Genomic DNA, 21,448 nt, shown 5'->3' with positions numbered 1-21,448 from the left:
TACTGTGATTGTATGCTGATACACGAACGTATTTTACGTTTTTATCTTTGTATCATGTGTAACTTTTCGCCGCTTTTCACAGCCTAGAATGGCTTCTGAACATAAGTCTGTTGATCAATGTCGATCCTTTTCCATGTGAAGAGGGAGTCAAAGCATTTAGGCAGTTCCTATTATTCCACTACTGTTCTGATGTTCTGCAGCTTGCAGTTGGGCATGGTAAATTCAAGGCTCGCCTTTTTCTAGCAGAATTATGCTCATTATAACTCGATAAGCCACTTACATCATATTTGAAATACGTAAAAAATATCGCTAAGTCTGAATAATAGCTGTGTAATCCTGATAAAATAAAATTAGCAATATTCAGTTACTACAATGTGAAGAGACATTTTGACCACACCTGTCACTGTGTAAAATAAAAAGAGCAATACGTTTCCTTGACCATGATTCGAAACTTAGTTCATGGAGCCACAACACAATGTCCTGTTAGACTATCATGGCTACTTATGCTCTTTAAAAAGCACTTCCCGTTCCAGTTAGCAAAGAAGCTCCACCAGCTGGTAGGTGATGTTTCGATTTCAGAGCAACGGGTGGGAGCGACAAGATGGAGGACACAGACTTAGATTTCACGTCTCTGTGTAGTTAGTCGACACAAGGACCTCAGCTTAATTTCAATAAATGTGAAATGGAGGCAACTACAAACAAACAGCTTACAACCTACCTTATTCATATCTCACAATACAGCATTAACAATCTCTCTTACAAACCCACGCTTATCATCTCCCTTTAAAAGCCTATTACAAATCTCTGGAATTCCCTATCCCCCCCTTCCTCATCCCTAATAATTTCGTGAACGTATTCCAGTTTTCTGTACACCGCATTCTGTACATCTGTACATTTCTTGGCGAGGAGGATGGGGGGGGGGGGGGGGAGAAGACACACTGAAAATATTGACCCTTCAAACAGACGAAAGTAACATTGAAGTAGCATTAAAATAAATACATCCGCTTAAGATCGCTCAAAAAAAGTGTCGCGAAATATTCATGTAGCTACGAACAAAACATCAGTCTTTCCATTTCAGCAAATCATATTCGTAGTGTTGTATACAATTCAGTATCACCACAAGGAATTTTTCCACACACGTAACAGTATGCTTTGTTAAATCCCTCAGTAAGAAAGGGAAGAGAAAAGATTTAAGTAATATCATACGAACTCTGCGATTAACACAGTCTCCATCGCAACATTATTTACTTTAGATGACCAGTTAAAGGCAGTAAGTCGCCATGCTCAAGTCTGGTTAACTAAGAACTCGTCTCATCTACTGTTACCATCGTCAACCAAATGACTGTGTTAGTCGCTTTGAATGTACATATCACCGTTGTGTCTCCTCGACAACATAACGGCGTCGTTTCGAAAATTACATGCAATTCCCTTAGTGGTATCTTTCGTTCAACAATTATATTTCTCAGCAGCATTACATCTCAATGGTAGCAAAGTACTTATTTTTTATATTTTACTTAATCTACAGCCTAGGGTGCTCTACCATGTTTAACAAAGGTTGTTATTTTATCGAAATTTAACCTTATGAGACCGTAGCTGTGTAAAAATTGCAAGATGATTCTTCTTCTTGCAAAGAAGAAAACAGAAACGAACCACTGTTAACAAAGATATTTATTCACACAAGTAGAAGTGTTACCGGTTTCGAACCGACAGTTTCATCTTTAGGTAGCTGTTCGCGCTCAGATTACATAATTTTATTTTTTTTTTACATTAGTTGTCAGTTGTTTCTTCCCCTTGTTCCGAAAGTTCCTTGGGGCAGTAGTTTACTATTACTTAGTGAATCACAATTTCCGTTCCAGAAGGTTTGCTCGACTGAGAATGGAATTTAAAACCAGATATTTCAAGTATTGTGCAAGAAACTATTACCATTTGACGTTTTCGTAAAATATTTCAAGAATTTTTCTGTTTAATATTCCTCTGAAGAAAACTTAAAAAAAAAAAAACAGATGGAATTTAACTTATTGTGTGCAGTTGAATCCTACTTAACAAAAGGAATACAATGTGCGAAGCTGAAATAATCTAATAGTTGCAGAAGGAGAGAAAATCTTAGTGACTCAAGGATGAAATAACCCATGGATCTTAATTCTGGATCCGTGTCGACTCCTTCTGTGTATAAACGATCTTTCATCACCTGCTATGTATAAAACGCATTTGAGAGTGTTTCATCAGCAGGTGATATAATTAATTGTTACAGAGACAACAATAGAAGAAGAAATTGTTAACAATATTTTCAGAGAATTATTAAGTGATTCTTGGGAAATGGACTCTTAGTCTCGAAAAAAACAGCTGTAACACACTACAGGAAACTGAGTTAGCGAATGTGGGAGAACATTCGAAATTTTTGGGTCTAAGGATTGGGCGGATGAGCATATCACGTTTCTGAGACACCTACGTTCAACAAATTTTACTCTTCACTTAACTGTTAGTTTCAAACACAAAGAAGTCAACATGTCAACACATTTTGTAAATTTCTACTGTTCAGTGTCTTTTGGTATAATTTTCCGGCGTAATTAATCATTTAGAAAGTACATATCAGTCGTATGAAAGTGAACAATGAGATTTGTCACAATTTGAAGAAATTTTTATCTCCCTATTTATAACGGTTGTTTATCACACTAGCTGCCAGTGGTTCAGAATGGTAGTCAATATGGAGCCAGAAAAGGACAGAAAATTGCCGAAAAAGACAAAGGTTTTAAGAGCAAACGGAATTACAATTCTAAACAAGACGTTTTCACTGTCTAGGTCTGCCGTTGATTAGCTTAGAGGGAATGGACGGAAGGCAATGGGGAGCAGCAGTGTCGGAACACTGTAGCAGATGGATGGAAAGTAGCAGCTGCTCGGAAGTGTGCAGAACAGATGTAAGGCCCTCCTACAGATGGATGGAAGATACTGGACTGGATTAGTCCACCTACCAGCCGTTATAGCCACTAGGTTTGCATCTTGGACATGGAAAAATACTGATATTTGAATGAGGACATTCCCTTAATCAGTAATCTTTTCATTAACTTGGTCATTTAGTGAACTGCAGGTATTGTTTATTCTCACCAGCAACACTGAATTGACTCCTACACTTGAAGGAACCTTTCTGTTGCAACGCTGTTACTTCCTGATTTTTGACTTGCCTTTCTTCCACAGCTACTTCAACTGGAACCTGTAGTCTGTAGCCAATTCTTGTACTCCCGCCACAATTTTTATCCCACGCACTTCACACTGAATCCATCCTGTCTGTAAAGGAAGGCCCCAAATTTGTCTCTCTCCCTCCCCCCCCCACCTCCCCCCACCTCACCGATTGATTAAAACGATCTTCATTAGCCTCTTATCTTCATTAGCCTCTTATCTTTCACTTCATGAGCTGGTTTTCGCTTAGATTTCCCTTCTGTACGAGGCTAAACACCAGACAAATATCATCAGAAAAGCTTTCTTCACAGTTAAATTAATAAGCATCTCCTTGTCTGAAGCGCTATTCTTACTACTGACAGTCTGCACTTCATCCTCTCTTCTTCGGCTATCGTCATTTATTTTTATGCCAATGTAGCAAACTCATCTACAACTTCTAGTGTCTCGTTTACTACTCTAACTGCTTCACCATCGTCTTATTTAATCCGACTACATTACGTGGCCTTTTTTTACTTTTGTTGATATTCACTCATAACCTCTTTACAAGACCCCATCTTGTTAGTCTTTTGTTGCCTCTGACTGAATTGCTATGTCATCAGCAAATTTCTTCCCCTTTAAGTTTAATTCCTTTCCAAATGTATTCTTGGTGTCCATTACTATTTGCTCATTGTAAATACTCAATAGCATTGGCGACATACAACAACTCTATCCCATTCCCTTCTGACCTAAAGCTTGCCTTTCATGTCCTTCGATTCTTGTAACTGCAGTCTGATTCCCGTGTAAGTTGTGGATAACCTTGTGCTTTCTGCATTCATATCAAAACTACCTATAGAATATCTCAGAGTGTGTTGCAGGTAACAATGTCAAAAGATTTCTTAAACCTATAGATGGTTGGATCTAAGTTAGGATTTCTTCAATCTGCATTCAAACATCAGTCGTATGGTCAATAGTGCGTATTGTGTTCCTGCATTTCTCCGGAAGCCAAACTGAACTCCCTCGAAATCGGCTTCAGTCAGTCGATCCATTATTCTGTAAATACTTCGTGTTACTGTTTTGCATCCATAACACACTAAATTGATAGTTTGGTGATATTGGTGATATTCAACCCCTACACCGCATATTTTCCTGGGATGTTGAAATGTTACGTGTTTTTGTAATCTAAGGCAGTTTCACCTGTCTCATTTATCCGTGATTGGCTCTCCCAAGGTGCTCAGTAATTTGTGCGAAATGCCAACTACCATAGATGCTTGCTTCAACTAACACATTCTTCTTACAGTATGATCTCTCCAATCTCCATTGCTTAATACTGCTTGCCCTCCTGAGCTCTTTATACTGATAAAGTTACTTTCTTTTCTTCAAGTCTGTTTAATTTTCCTGTAGGCGGCATATGCATCTTCCCCGTACCTATGTATGCTGCTACAATTTTGTATTCCTTCTCTAGTCATTCCTGCTTTGCACTTTCGGCCAACCTCATTTTTCAACAGTCTAAGACAACTGCTCACGTTGTCTTCTCATTCGTTTATACAGATCAGGAACAGTAAAGAGCCTATAATTATTCCGTGTGGTACACCAGATACAATTTCGGTTTCACTAGACCAGTTTCCACCGGTTAGTACAAACTGCAACCTTCCTGACGGGAAACCAAGTATCGTGATGAGTAATTTAGACGATATTCTACTTACTCGTTTTTTGGTTGAAAGTCGCTTGTGACTTACGGTGTCAAAATCATTTTAGAAGCCTTGTAGTATGAAATTGGTTTGAACAAAATCAATAACGATTTCCTAACAAAAGTAATGTCTCTATGCAGTAGTTAAGCGCAATTGCGCCAATCCTCATTAAAATAATAGCCTTTTGCCGCGACCAGGATTCGAACCTGGGTTCTTGCGGCCACAACGCAATGTCCTAACCACTAGACTATCACGGCTGGTGGCGACGTTGTGGGTGTGCTTTGCTCTCCTTTAGCGGTCGCAGATTTGCTGACGTCACGCGGGACCGCTAGAACGCCGATTCATTGATTAATCTGTCTCCGTTCTTCCGTCGCAAAGAAAACTTTGAACGTAATTTCGATATGGTTTAATTGGAAGCGGTTAGAAACTTTCGACGTATGATAACTGTAACAGTGATATATCTACAGAAGTATAGCCTACATAGCATAACTTATCAATCCAGAACCTGTCTGTAATTTGTACAGTGTGCTCCAGGAGACATTGACAATTGCTGCCGAGTACGGTGCTTCAACTGTACTAGGATTCTTTAGGAATTCACGACATTCCGGCTAATTCAAGTATTCTCCTGGCACTATCAAGAGTGGAGTAGTGATGTGGGCACTCACATTGAGAAGGAGGACTTACTGGAGAATCGCTATTACAGGGAGGATGAGAATTGTCGAGGAACAGGCCTGCCTTTGTGTCTCGGGCCAATCGTATTGCACCTCAGGATTAAGTGTCTCAACTTACAAATACGCAAGAACGCACTCACGCACGGGCGCACACATATTCACGACAAATCTCAAAAAGGTAAAATAACAATCCTGTGAGACTAACTCGATAACACAAATTTATACATTAATTTCCCAGGACATTAAACTGTAAATTTGTGATCATCAGGAGGCTGTATTTCTCGTGTTCTACTTCAAAATAACGTTTTATATGTATTTTAGCCTGGATATAGGTATACAGCTGACTGATACACGGAAACGAAGAAAAGTCAGGTTGTCAGACACAATATCTTTGCATTTTACGTATGAATAAACAGATCTTTCAGCTGAATCCCAAATATTGATTTCTCAAAAGTCCTGTGAAAAGGTGAAAATCAAAACGTTTGTATATTGTGATTCACAGTACGATAGCTTCACAGAACAGTCGGCTGCTTACGAGGATGGCTGTATTGTGCTAGAACATCATGGAGCGTGATGTCATAATTTTGCCCCTCTCGACGGAGGTTCGATTCCTCCCTCGGGCATGGGTTAGTTTAAGTTACTTTAAGTAGTGTGGAAGTCTAGGGACCGATGACCTAAGCAGTTTTGTCCCTTATGAAATCACACATTTGAACATTTGAAAATTTTTCATAATTTTGGGCCTCAAAAAGGTTATGCAGAGACGATGAATACGTGTGTAGTCATTTGAGATCATTAGGAAATGGATACGAAACGGGTGACACTTGTAGATATCCAGAGCCTTCTGCGATGATTGACAGTTGACTCTCAGTGTAAATAGATCTGGTGTAATGCTCTCCAGTACACTGAAAGAATCTGCATCATTTGACTACGTGATCGGTAACCAATCGCCTTAATACTTTCCAGTACCTAGCAGCAACCATCCGTCGTGGTGTGAGGTCGAACGATCGCGCAAATGTAGATGTAGAGAAGGTAGATTAAGTCAATAAAATTCTTCTGGGTTTGAGGCCGCATCGTCATCTGTAAAATTCCGACGCTTTTGTGACTGTTTAAAGGAGCCTTCCTTAGGGTGTATTACTAACTGCTGTCATTGGATGACAGCACTCCTCCATAGTATGTAAGTATTCAGACTAGTGCTCATTAAGCACTTAGCAATACACCCTGAGGAAGGTGCCTTGCAACAGTCGCCGAAACGTCGGAATTTTACAGATGATATTGCGGCCTCAAACCCAGAATTATATTGACTGTGATAACGGCCGCGGAAGCCTACGTTTACAAGTAGACTACGGTTTATTGAAACAACACAAGGAAAGTCTAATTAAAACGTGAAAGAAATCGCTTGTAAAATAATCGATTCACCAATTCTTAAATATTTTTCGACGGTCTGTGGCACTTACAAAGTTGCTTTAACGAGAGACAGAGAGAGAGAGAGAGAGAGAGAGAGAGAGAGAGAGAACAGACACACGATCATAATCAAAGAACAGCTGCGGGGTTCGTGACACGACAGTTTAGTCAGTTCATCTCACAGAAACGGTCCACAAACTGCAGTCTGATATGGTACATCTATATCTACAAGGATACTATGCAAATCACACTTAAGCGCATGGCAGTGGGTTTATCTACCACCATCACAATAATTCTCTATTATTCCACCTTCGAACAGCGTACGGAAAAAACGAGCACCTATATGTTTGCCTCGAGTTCTGTTTTCCCTTATTTTATTATGATGATCGTTTCTCCCTACGTAGGTCGGTGTCCCCTAAATCATTTACATAGGTAAGGAACAACAAACGCCCTGTCGTACAACCTTGGGGAACGCCAGAGATCATTTCTGTTATACATGATGACTTTTCGTCAGTTACTATGAACTATAACCTGTCTGATAGGAAATCACGAATCCTGTCGCATAACTGAGACGATATTTCATAAGCACGCAATTTGTTTACAAGCCACTTGTGAGATAGAGTTTAGAACGCCTTCTGAAGATCTAAAAGTACGGAATCAATTTGAAGTCCCTTGTCCATAGCAGTCAACCCTTGGTGCGACTAAGTTGTGTTCCGTAGGAACGATGTATTCTAAATCCGTCTCGACTGTATATTAAGAGCCCGATATGTTCGAGCTAATTCACAATGTTCGAAAACAACATATTTTGCTAAATCTTGCTGCACATCGATGTTAATGAAAAAGGCCTGTAATTCAGCGGATTGCTCCTATTTCTCTTTTTGGGTATTGGTCTGACCTGTGTAACTTGCGTCCTTCGGTACGGCTCTTCCGTCGAGCGAGCGGTTGTATATGACCATTAAGTACAGAGCTATTGCATCAGCATACTCTGAGAGGAACTTAAGTGATATACGGTCTCGACCGGAAGACTTGCTCTTATAAAGTGATTGAAGGTGCTTCACTACTCCGAGGATGTCTCATACTGCGTTGCTCACGTCTGCAGCTGTTTTTAATTCGACTTCTCGAATATTTACTTCGTCTTCTTTGCTGAAGGAATTTCGGAAGGCTGTGTTCAGTAACTCAGCTTTAGCAGCACTGTCATCGATAGTACTTCCGTTGATACTGCGCAGAAAAGGCATTGCTTGTGTTTTGCCACTAGCATACTTCACGTACGACTACAATCTGTTTGGATTTTCTGCCGAGTTTCGAGACAAGGTTTCATTACGGAAACTATTATAAGTATCTCGCATTGAATCCGCGATAAATTTCAAAATTCAGTAAAAGGTCACCGGTACTGAGGATTTTGCTTCCGTTTAAATTTGGCATCCTTTTTTCGTTGTTCCTGCAACAGTGTTCTGACCTGTTTGGATTAACATCGGGTATCAGCTCTGTCGTTTGTTAATTTATTAGTTATAAATGAGAGGTGTTGTGAATCGCGTGGAAACTTTAGTACTAAAAGTGTGAGCCCCCATGTCCCCAAACTGAGTCAGAAGGCATACTGTTTCCTCGAACATTAACCACAATGACATAATCAGACAAATTCTCCCTTATACATGGTGAGTAGCGTATTCTCCACGATTGTAATAGGCAGGGAGGAAATGGCTTTATTAGAAGTTACCTACCAACTTATTGACATAGGGCAGAAAACAACACAGACAATCGACTGCTGTAATAGCTTAAGTTAGGATTAAATTGCAATGTATAAAACGAGGTCAGTGGCTAATCTAAATACACCAGTAACAGGTTCGTTTAGTTAAAGTGAAAACGTCACAGAGATGCCCCTCCAACTCCAGTCGCAAACGCTACGGCCAATTGTTCATTCTTAAGATTCGACACAATACGAATTAACCAGTATACTGCTTGTTCCTTCGTATATCTTGCCAAGAGAACCTGAAGGAGAAATTAGTGAGATTAAAGCCCGGAATATAGGATTACCTACAATCGTTCTCCCACACATCATTCGTGACTGGAACAGGAAAACGGGGTCGCGACCGCGAAACACGGTGTATCCTCCGCCGCACACAATGAGGCTACTTGCTGAGTATGGAGATAGATGTAGATGTAGATTACATGCGGAGTGTACGATCGGTCAACCATACAACGATATATCCGCCGTAATTTCTTCACAAAGCTTCCTTTTAAATTAAATAAATTTACTTCCATATGTGTAACTATATTAAAACAAGTACAGAACAAGGTCAGGAAAGAAAGCCAGCTGAAGTTTTAGAAAACCATAGCATTATCAACTTTTACTTATTAAAATGCGGCACAAGTGACAGTAAGACACTAAAAAGTACACTATCAGCTGAATAAATGAGGCTTCCATGAAGAGAGAATGGTATACAAGAAAATATCGTGTAGGAATGAGGATTTAAAGAAAAAAAGAACGAAAAGGAACAAACTAAAGTGGAAGAAACATGTAGACCGTGTGGAGTGAGAAGGACTCCCGATGAAGGCTCGCAATCAAAAACGTACTGGAATAAGAACTGTAGGAAACCATAGAAGAGGCGCCGTAGGGCAGAGTCTAGTACCTTGGAACACTATTCAGGCTGCCCTGTAACTGACTTTTATTACATTTCTTTACTCTATTTTGAACTGATATCATACTCTTCATGTGTGTTGCAGTCTTTTTTCCTAAGTTACAAAAATTACTCCGCAGTAAAGTAAAGTTTTTCCAGATGTGAAAAATTGTTCCAAGGAATAACATGTCCATGTACCTTGGAACAAATACGCAGTTCACGTTTACAACTGTTGCACTCGAGAATGTCTTTTTGTCAGTACTCTATTTATAGCCTATGAGCTACGCTATTGCTCTGCTGCACACCAATAATCAATAAATGAAACCACATTTAGACGAAGTACTATCAAAATGATTTACATGTTAAAAACATTTTGAAAAAGAAGCTGTTGGCAGATAACATAACACTGCATTTTCAAGGCAGGGAAAACTGTTAAGCCATTAAAGAAACTCAGTTCGTTTACAGATTTAACGTGTGATATGGCAGAAGACAAGTTTCAAAATACAAGATAATGCACGACTATCTTAAACGTCCACGCTTATGTAAGTAGTTTTACATATATACAAATTTTACTTCCTATAACACCGTACTAAAGAAAAAACAATATGCTTCAAATAGCTTTAACATAATATTTAGCGCTACGGGATGTGTAGCATGAAATATTAACAGAGGCTACAGAAACCATCTCATGTTTCACAACAACAAAAACATTAGAAAATGCCAGAAACTGCTTATGCAATTTGTAGCACAGATTCCTCCAAGTGACTCCAAAATCAGCTACTACACTGAAACGACATCCAAGGAATATTACCCACTGAAGCGCCAAATAAACTGATGTAGGCATGCGTAATCAAATACAGAGATATGTAAACAGACAGAATACGGTGCTGCAGTTAACAGCGCCCATATAAGACAACCTGTGTCTGGTGCAGTTGTTAGATCAATTACAGCTGCTAAAATGACAGGTTATCAGTATTTAAGTGAGTTTGAACGTGGTGTTATACTAGGTGCACGAGCAATGGGGCATAGCGTCTCCGAGGTGGCGATGAAGTAGGGATTTTCCCGTACGACCATTTCACGAGTGTACCGTGAAGATCAGGAATCCGGTGAAACATCAGATCTCCGACATTGCTGCGGCTAGAAAAAGACCAACGACGACTAGAGAGAATCGTTCAATGTCACAGAAGTACAGCGCTTCCAAAAATTGCTGCAGATTTCAATGCTGGTCCATTAACAAGTGTCAGCGTGCGAACTATTCAATGAAACATCATCGATATGGGCTTTCGGAGTCGAAGGCCCACTCGTAGACCCTTGATGACTGCACGACACAAAGCTTTACGCCTCGCCTGGGGCCGTCAACACCGACATTGGACTGTTGATGACTGTAAACATGTTGCCTGGTTGGACGAGTCTCATTTCAGATTGTATTGAGCGGATGGACATGTACGGCTATGGAGATAACCACATGAATCCATGGACCCTGCGTATCAGCAGAGGACTGTTCAAGTTTGTGGAGGCTCTGTAATGGTGAGGGGCGTGTGCAGTTGGAGTGACATGGGAACCCTGATACGTCTAGATACGACTCTGACAGGTGGCACGTACAAGAGCATCCTGCCTGATCACCTGCATCCATTCACGTTCATTGCGCATTCCGACGGACTTGATCTATTCCAGCAGTACAGTGCGACACCCCACACATCTAAAATTTCTACAGAATGGCTCCAGGAACACTCCTCTGAGTTTAAACACTTCCACTGGCCACCAAACTCACCAAAAATGAACATTTTTGATCCTATCTGGGATGCCATGCAACGGGTTGTTGCGAAGAGATCTCTTACGCATTTATGATAAGCGCTGCAGGATTCATGGTGTCAGTTTCCTCAAACTCTTCATCAGACATCAGTCGAGTCCATGCCACGTCGTCTTGCTGCTGCACTCCTGCGTTCCCTCAGGGGCTCTACACATTATTAGGCATGTGTACCAGTTTCTTTGGTTCTCAGTGTATGTTCCTTGGTACACTATGCCCCTGGTACAGCATTCTCCCCTAGAGTAACAGATTATTTGCTTAATACACTGACTGAAGAAGAAGCAGATACCTTCGGGAAGAAACTCAATAAACTAGTAATTCTAATTTCGTAATAAGTATTGTAATGGGAATATGACTGAACAAGACCATATTCTTTCTCGTTAGAGCCGTTGTATCTGCAGGACAAAGTAAAGATCATGAAGTAGACACATTAGATAAGAAAGTAGAGTTGTACCATTTTTCTTTTCTACGTTGGCTGCCAGAACCCGGACTATTCCGATTTACCGAGCGAGGTGGCGCAGTGGTTAGCACACTGGACTCGCATTCGGGAGGACGACGGTTCAATCCCACTTCCGGCCACCTTGATTTAGGTTCTCCGTGATTTTCCTAAATCGCTTCCGGCAAATGCCGGTATGGTTCCTTTGACAAGACACGGCCAACTTCCTTCCCTAATCCAATAAGATCGATGATCTTGTTGTTTGGTCTCTTCGCCCAAATCAATCCAATCAAAGACTATTCGGATTTATGATACATCGCAATACAGTATGAGGTAGAAATTGACTAGGTACAGCGGTGACTCCAGTTTTCCTTAATAATTTGTTCCTCTAGCATCAGGGGTATCTTCTCGGTAGTGCATGTGGCCAATAGCTCTTATTGATAGTCCTTACTTGTGCACTATAAATCAACAACAATAGATGTCAAATGTAGTGCCAGGATCTCATATGTGTTTGTAATTAACTTCTTTTGCAAATGATAATTTCGCCGTATAAGACTGATCTGCACTTCTTGATTCCTATTTTCTATAGAAATAAGGAAGTATAGAAAGAAACGTATTGTACACTGGCGTGCACTTACTGCATTGAATCCAAAGACGTAAGATACTGGATGGTTTACAACTCTTTATAAATCTTCATTAAACGAAACGCCTGAAAAATTATATTAGAATTCGTTACCTATAGCCATGATAAAAGTTCTCGAGATTGCTGGGAATCTTAGAAAAATAAAAATGCATTGCATGCTTGTAAAACAAACCTGATGTGGTAATTTTTCTTTGACAATTCCTAAATAAGATGGGCCTTAAAAACGTAAAAAAAGTAAAAAAGTACCTGTTTTTCACATACAAATTAATTAAAATGTTTACTACAAACATTTAAATGAACGGTAGTAAAGTGCGCAATTTAATCGGTATGCTATTGTGTCCAAGAATCGTGAAATCAAAAACAGTTTGAAGTGTTTAGTTTCGCAAACTGTAATTTCTGCTCTGAGGTTGTTCCGGAATCAAGTATTAGATTGAATTCGTGTTATGTGATATAAATTGATTAGTGAAGTAAAAGAAGATGACTGCCAGAAAATTCTACAGGATACTCCTAATCTTTAGTTTATCAGTTGACGTTCTCTTACGGCTACTTCCAAGCTATTGAAAATGTGTATTTCTGAAGTACAGATTCCACAATGAGTGATTTGAAGTGATAATACAAATTATTGTTGTTCTCGATAACGATTTCTTGAATTGAGGGGTTGACTTCAAAAGAGAGCCGTATTTCTTGCGATATGTACAATGAGAAACAGCAGTGTTCTAGCTAGTTACATGAAAAGAGTACTGCAAGGATTCCATGAATTCGCACCTCAGTAATTTTTACACGCTTTTGGACTCAGTAATTTTAGTGTGTTTCTTATCAGTTACCCCATAATATGACACAGTATTAAAATATACTATTAAACTATGCAAAGTATGCTTTTTTAGTGAAGATAAGTGGCAATGTTTCAGCTGCTTTGTTTGAACCTCAGTGCAAATTGTTTTCTTTTATCAAATATTACTCGCGAGAAATTAACGCTGTTACCTCCATATTCTCATATTTTATACATATCTTCAAGAGCTCTTCCGAAAACTATATTATGTTTTCTGTTTATCTTTGTACCATCTGTACCTATTCACAATAGCCAAATATTTCCACACCGCAGAATTTTTCTCGAACATAATTACATCGTTGAGCGTCGATCATTTTCCATCAGAAGAAAAAGAAAAATGATTTGGGTAGTTTCAATTATTTCACTGCTGTGTTCACTATCTGCAGGCTATAGTTGAGCATGTGATACTCATGGCTACTCTTTGTTTAGCAGAATTGTGTTCATTGTTACTTGGTGACCAAGTTACATCCTATTTAAAATATGTAAAGAATATCTCAAAATCTAAATCACAGGTGTGTAATGTTGGTGAAAGAAATGAAAAGTTTTTAATTATTACAATTATAAGAAACCTTTTGAATACATTTGTAGCTCTGTAAAAAATATAAAATAGAGCACTATGTTGCCGTGACCAGGATTCGAACCTGGGTTCTTGCGGCCACAACGCAATGTCCTAACCTCTAGACTATCACGGCTACGCTCGCTCTGCTAAAAATCACTCCTTCGGCCGGAGAAAACTGTCCTTTCCGGTCCAGTAGGCACAGTAACTTCGCCAGCAGGTAGGTGGCGTCTCGATAGTAGAGCAACAGACTGCTGCAGCAAGACGGAGGACGCAGACTGAGATCTCACATCTTTCTGTGTTGTTTCTTAAAACGTCACCGACAGTTAGTCGACAGCAAGTAATTCACCATAACATCAGTAAATGTAGAAGGGATTCAACAAAATGTGATTTTTCCTTGTAAAGGAAAATTTGGAATATTTCTCTGATATTCAGGTGGTTATCGACGTCTAAAAGACGCCTGGACGTCTGAAAATGGAAAGAAGTCGGCTTGCCCAAATATCGAGGCGTTTGCGCGACGCCACTCGGTTGAATTTCAGAGAAATATTCAAGAGACAAATACAAAAAATACATTCTGATCCAAGCGTTTAAAAGTCTACAATTCAGCATTAACATTCTCTCCTTTCAATAATGCTTATCATCTCGCGTTCAAAGCCTATTATAGAATTCTGGAGCTTCACCCGTTCCTCAACCCTAATCATTTAATGAAACGCTACCAGTTTTCTTTACATCCCGTTCTGTACATTCGTTGAAGAAGCAAGCAGTTTCACATGAAACTTACCACCTACAAATATTTAAACAACCAGAAGCAACAAATAAGCAGCACTGATGATAATATATATAGGTAAAATCTCACTACAAAAGTCGCGAAGTATTATTGTCGTTAGGCGCTGCAGTCCGGAACCGCGCGACCGCTACGGTCGCAGGTTCGAATCCTGCCTCGGGCATGGATGTGTGTGATGTCCTTAGGTTTGTTAGGTTTAAGTAGTTCTAAGTTCTAGGGGACTGATGACCTCAGATGTTAAGTCCCATAGTGCTCAGAGCCATTTGAACTATTATTGTCGTTAGAACATAACACCCGTCTTTCCAACTTACTCTGTCATTTTCTTAGCGGTGTAGACAATTCAACCCTAGCACAAGGAATTTTTCCAAACAATATGCTCTAAAAATCTCTGAGTAAAAAAGGTCAGAAAATGTTTTAAATAATTATCATACAACTATTGAGTAACGAAGTCGGGATCACAATATTGCTTATTTTAGATGACTGGTTTCAGTCAGTATAAGTCATCTTCAGGTCTAGTTGCAGCAACTGTTTTGCGCCGTCAACGAAAACAAAAGATATTGCCATCATCACAGTGTTTCTCAGACAGCTGGAATATAAAGATCAGTGTGGTGCTTCCACGACAGCATAAGGCACCTTCTAATTAGTTGTCATCAAGCTTCATTCCTGGAACGTTTTTCCTAAAATACTCGTTAAATAAACGTATTACTAGTGCTAAATGTAAGTGAAAACAATGCGCTTAATTTTTTGTTATACATTAATCCTGAGTCTGCTTCAACTCCTTATGTATATAAATGACATTCCATCACCTCCATGTATGAAGCGGACTTGACACTGTTGCACTTTATAAATACTCTGTAATTATATGTGTTAGAAACACTGCAACAGCACAAGAAATTGTTAATAACATTTGACAGAGAATTATTAACTGATTGTGGAAAATGGGCAGTTGGTTTCGAAACAACTTTAGCACATCTTGGGGAACAGAATCAGCGAAAATGGGTGAATCTTCGAAAATTGTGGGAGCTGAGCTGTCGAAAATATGAACTGGATGGAGCATACCAAGTTTCTTAAACATTTAAGTTCAATAAATTCTGCTCTTCACATAACAGCTTCTTTCCAAATTAAACGAATCAACATATTAATATATAGGTTTTCCGTCATTTCCCTAAATCGCTGCAGGAAATTGCCGGGTTGATTCCTCTGAAAGGGCACAGCAGACTTCCTTCCCCATCCTTCCGTAACCCGATGGGACCGATGAACTCCACCGAGTCAACCATCTAGCCATACGTCAATGGAATTTGTCCCAACTTCATTGTTCATCACTGTAGTTATCAATGGCTCAGAACGGTATTCAGTATGCAGCAATAAAATCATAGAAATTGCCCAAAAAGATAACTGATTTTGAGAGCAAGCCGATTTCAGTTAGCCGTCCGGAGTGGCCGAGCGGTTAAAGGCGCTACAGTCTGGAACCGCACGACCGCTACGGTCGCAAGTTCGAATCCTGCCTCGGGCATGGATGTGTGTGATGTCCTTAGGTTAGTTAGGTTTAAGTAGTTCTAAGTTCTAGGGGACTTATGACCACAGCAGTTGAGTCCCATAGTGCTCAGAGCCATTTGAATCGATTTCAGTTACAAACAAGAGATGTTCTCTATCTAGAGGGGCAGTTGAGTAGCTTGGAGGGTTCGGATGTTGGCCAATGAAGGCATTGCTATTGGTATACTGAAGCAGATTGATGGGAGCTAACCTTTGTACAGATCTGTGTAGAAAACACAGAGGTCGCTCCCAGAGAGGGATAGAAGATACTGAACTAAGTCCATCGTCTAGTAGCCACATCAACCCAAGTTCCAATCATGTTAACATAAAAGACTGACATTTTAATCAGGATATTCCCTTAATCAGTTCCTTTTTTTCACGAGCTTTGTTATTCAATAACTGCTTGTACTGCTTAGTCTCACACTGTATCACTTAACGGACTCCTACACTCGTTAAAAACATTGATGTTGCAGTATTCTTCTTTTCAACATGTTATTATGGTCCCTAGGACACAACTACTATACCATACATCCATACATCCTGTGTTTATAATCAGTTCTTGTACACAATCCATCATTTTTAGCTCACAAACTTCCCTCCACTGCACTGATGTCTCAGGACTCTTTCTTTCGATCAAGTAATGCCCTAAATTTCTTCCCTTCCTTCCCACCCCATGCGATCTGATTCAGTATATCTTAATTAGCATCTGATCCACATTCATTATGAGCACGTTTAAAAAGTGTTTACACTATTACTCTTTGAAATTTTTCCGCTTACTTTTCACTTTCGTGCAAGGCTACACTCCACACAAATGCATTCTGAAAAGATTTCCTCATACCGAAATTAATAAACTTCTCTTTTCCAGAAATGATTTTTTCCTTGTTGCCAGTATGAATTTTTATCCTCTCTTCTTCGGTATTTTTCCTACCAACATAACAAAAACTCATCTAGAGCTTTTAGTGCCTCGTTTCCTATTCTAATTCCCTCAGTATCGTCTGATTTAAATCGAGTACATATGAAGACCCTTCCTTTCTTTTGCTGATATTACTCACAACCTATTTTCAAGACACTACCTTGCAAGTCCTTTGCAGCTTCTGACAGAATTACTAAGACATTGGCGAATTCCAGAGTTTTTCTTTCTTCACCGTTAAATTTAATTCCCTTTCCAAATGTCTCATAGGTTTCCTCTTCAGTTTGCTCATTGTACAGAGTGAACCACCTCGGGGATAAGCAACAAATCTATTACGTCATTCTCATCTACAGCTTCTCTTTCATGTCCTTCGGATGCTTTTAACTGCACCGTGGTCTCTGTACGAGCTATAGATATCGATTCGCTTTGTGTCTTTTATCCCCGCTGCCTTTTGAATTTCGAAATACACATTGCAGAAAGTACTGTCAGAAACTTACAAAAAACCACTAGTGTTTTACATGTAAGTTTGCATTTCTTCAGTGTATATTCAAATACACTAAAACGCCAATGAAACTGGTATCGACATGCATATTCAAATACAGAAATATGTAAAAAGGCTGAATACGGCGCGGCAGTCAGCCACTCCTATATAAGACAACAAGAATCGGGCACAGTTGTTAGATCGGCTACTGCTGCTACAATGCCGTGTTATCAAGATTTAAGTGCTTTTGAACATGCTGTTATAGTCGGCCCACGAGCAGTGGTACACAGCATCTCCCAGGTAGATTTTCCCGTACGACCATTTCATGAGTGTACCGTGAATATCAGGAATCCGGTAAAACATCAGATCTCCGTCATCGCTGCGGCCGGAAAAAAGATCCTGCAAGAACGGGACCAATGACGACTGAAGAGAATCGTTCAACGTGACATAAGTGCAACCCTTCCGCAAATTGCTGCACATTTCAATGCTGGGCCATCAAGAAGTATCAGCGTGCGAACCATTCAGCGAAACATCATCGATATGGGCCTTCGAAGGCCCACTCGTGGACCCTTGATGACTGCACGATACAACGCTTTACGCTTCACCTGGGCCCGTCAACAGTTACACTGGACTGTTGATGACTGCAAACATGTTGCCTGGTTGGACGAGTCTCGTTTCAAATTGTATCGAGAGGATGGACGTGTACGGGTATGGAGACAACCTCATGAATCCATGGACCCCACATGTCAGCAGAGGACTGTTGAAGCTGCTGGGGGCTCTTTAATGGTGTGGGACGGGTGAAGTTAGAGTGATATGGAACACCTGATACGTCGAGGTACGACTCTGAGAGACGACACGTATGCAAGCATTCTGTCTCATCACCTGCATCCATTCATGTCCATTGTGCATTCCGACGGACTTGGGCAATTCCAGCAGGACAATGCGACACACGTCCAAAATTGCTACAGATTGGCTCCAGGAACACTCTTCTGAGTTTGAACACTTCCGATGGCCACCAAACTCCCCAGACATGAACATTATTGAGCATATCTGGGATGCCTTTCAACGTGATGTTCAGAAGAGATCGCCACCCCGTCTGACTCTTACAGATAGAGAGCCCTGCAGGATTCGTGGTGTCAATTCCCTCCAGCACTACTTGAAACAGTCGAGTCCATGCCTCGTCGTGTTGCTTCACTTCTGCGTGGTCGTGGGGGCCCTACACGATATTAGGCAGGAGTACGAGTTTCTTTGGCTCTTCAGTGTATAATTAATAGGATAAAAATTGCATCCTATTTTCGTATATTCCTCCGAAAGGTAAACTGATCTCCCTCGAAATCGACTTCTGTCAGTTGATCCATTATTCTGTAAATAATTCGTGTTAGTGTTTTGCATCCGTGATTTACTGAATTGATAGTTCTGTAGTATTCACACCTCGCTTTGTAATTTGAATTATCACTCTTCTTTTAGTCTGAGGTAATTTTATCAATCTCATTTATCTGTGACCAGGCTGGTTCTCCCAAGCAAATCAGTAAATCATAAGGAATATCGACTATCCTATATGACATGCAACAATTAAGGTCTTTCACTGGTCACATTCATCTTGTTGTATTTTCTCGTCTCCTTTCCATAATATTGCCTTCAAGATTGTTTTGCTCTGTTCAGTCATTTATATATCCTTTCACCTTTTAGCCTTCCTATCTCTCCTTAGTACTGATTCGTCACTTGAGATCTTCAAACTTATACAGTTACTTTTCATTTCTCCAGAGTTCTCTTTACTTGTCCTATAGCGACATATATATTTTACAAGTCATGTGTGCTTCTACAACTTTCCATTTATTCTCTGGCCTTTCCTGCTTTGCTATAGTACACTTCCTGACGTTTTGAAAGAGCCCTAATTCATTTAAACAGGTCAGGAAAACTTAAGAGTCTATCTTTGTTCCCTGTGGAACGGCAGATACAATTTCGCTTTCACTTCTTCCGTTCCCATCGATTAGTAAATACTACGACCTTCGTAATAGGAATCTTAGTTCATAATTTAGAGAATATTCCACTTGTCCGTACTTGGATTACAAGTCACTTGTGCGAAACGGTGTCCTTATCACTTCATAAATCTAGTAGTACAGGATTAATCTGAACAAAACCAATAACTATTTTCCAACAAGACTAAAGTATCAATGAAGGGTAAGAGCAAGTGCGCCATTCCTCATTAAAATATTAACCTTTTGGCGTGACCAGGATTCGAACCTGGGTTCTTGCGGCCACAACGCAATGTCCTAACCACTAGACTATCACGGCTGGTGAACTCAGCGTGGGTGTACTTCGCTCTTCTGTTAGTGTGCGCAAAGTTGCTGACGTCACTCGGTACCGCTAGACCGCAGATTCAGCTTTCTCCATCTTTCAGCAGTAAAGAAAACTTGGATCACAATTCCGACAGTGTTTGACTAATTCAATTAAAAAGGGTTGGGAACTTTTGACAACTGGTAGGTGCGACAGTGATAAATCTATAGAAGCACAGCGTGCACTGTGCAACATAACATCTTTTCTGAGCCTATACAGAGCATGGTTTGCTGGAACAATGTACAGATTTGGATTGCGCATGGGCAGACTAGCCTTTAGATCTGGGGTGCACATCCCAGGCCAGGATTTAGCGATTTAGCGGGGGGGGGGGGGGGGGGGGGTGCAGGAGGGGGAATGAGGTGTCTGCCCCGGGCTGCAATTTCAGGGCGCCAAATTCATATTCTTGAGGAAAAAACATCCGTGTTTTACAAAGTGCCTAGAATACAGCATACGTTGATGTATCGATTACTCATATGGTTTTGAAACGCATCCCTGTTGGTTTTTGAACATTTTTGAACACTTGCTAAGTTCATTGCTGAACGAATCGTAGACCGATTTTTGAATGCGTGCATAGTATATAAGATGTCTCTGTCAGTAGAATCCCCTTCGCATCAAGAGATAAAAAACTTTCCCGCTGACAAAAGGGGACATAGCTATAAGAGCTGAGCCGAATACACCCGAACGGGTGAATACTAATCGTTGATTGTTTAAGACTAAAGTATCAATGAAGGGTAAGAGCAAGTGCGCCATTCCTCATTAAAATATTAACCTTTTGCCGTGACCAGGATTCGAACCTGGGTTCTTGCGGCCACAACGCAATGTCCTAACCACTAGACTATCACGGATGGTGAACAAAATACACACGCGCGAATTCCGCAGAGCGAAATACAGTGACGTGCGATAGTGTGCCAGTGATAAGCATTGTTATAGTTATTAGTGAGATTCAGACTACAGGTGTGGAAATACACGACTAACAGGAATGACAGGTACGAAAGATTACACATTATCTACTTGGTATACACAAGAAAATGAAATTTTGACAGAAAATTTTTGGCAGATCGCTGCATTACTAAGGGCCAGTTGTACAGACCTCGATTAGCAGCCGCTTAAGTTCTATAGTTCTGTTCTCCGAATAGCGTGGAAACAGCGTAGTACGGACACGCAATAACGCCTAACCGGCGAATAAACGCGGGATAACTAAACCGGTGATTCTGCCAATATTAGTGAAGTTGACCGGAGAATAAGTTTTGATAATGGCAGGAATAGTTACAGAATTAGTGGTAACAAGATTGTTTCTTAGAACGAGGAAAGAGAAGAAACTGGGTCATCACACAAATTATATGGAAGAATATGACGATTTCAAATTTGTATAAAAATTTCGTACTACTACTACTTTTCGATCTGACGCTTGAGAAACTGGAGCATATGAATTCAACGTTAAACTATTTCCCAACATACAACTTTTTGCTTGTAATACTCCCAATAGGGATTTGATATTGGTACTTCATGAATTATATTCTGTCGAGTTATTTATGTAAATGAGGTGGATAAAAATGACCATTTGCGACAAAACAGTCTCGCTCATTTTGCGTGTGTTACAATTG

General features: G+C 40.1%; 4 non-coding genes across 4 annotated transcripts; all 4 read right to left on the bottom strand.

The window, feature by feature from the left end:
- Positions 1-5,026: 5,026 nt before the first annotated feature.
- Positions 5,027-5,098, bottom strand: Trnah-gug (transfer RNA histidin (anticodon GUG)). Its single transcript has one exon. It is a non-coding gene; the product is annotated as a tRNA-His (tRNA).
- An 8,765-nt stretch (positions 5,099-13,863) lies between these two features.
- Trnah-gug (transfer RNA histidin (anticodon GUG)) lies at positions 13,864-13,935 on the bottom strand. The gene has a single exon. It is a non-coding gene; the product is annotated as a tRNA-His (tRNA).
- Positions 13,936-19,730: 5,795 nt separating this feature from the next.
- On the bottom strand, positions 19,731-19,802 carry Trnah-gug (transfer RNA histidin (anticodon GUG)). The gene has a single exon. It is a non-coding gene; the product is annotated as a tRNA-His (tRNA).
- An 815-nt stretch (positions 19,803-20,617) lies between these two features.
- On the bottom strand, positions 20,618-20,689 carry Trnah-gug (transfer RNA histidin (anticodon GUG)). The gene has a single exon. It is a non-coding gene; the product is annotated as a tRNA-His (tRNA).
- Between the last annotated feature and the right edge of the window lie 759 nt (positions 20,690-21,448).

Source organism: Schistocerca nitens, chromosome 2, assembly GCF_023898315.1.
Source record: "Schistocerca nitens isolate TAMUIC-IGC-003100 chromosome 2, iqSchNite1.1, whole genome shotgun sequence".
NCBI lineage: Eukaryota > Metazoa > Arthropoda > Insecta > Orthoptera > Acrididae > Schistocerca > Schistocerca nitens.
The sequence above is the reverse complement of the archived record's forward strand: the minus strand, read 5'-3'. Positions and strand labels throughout refer to the sequence as shown.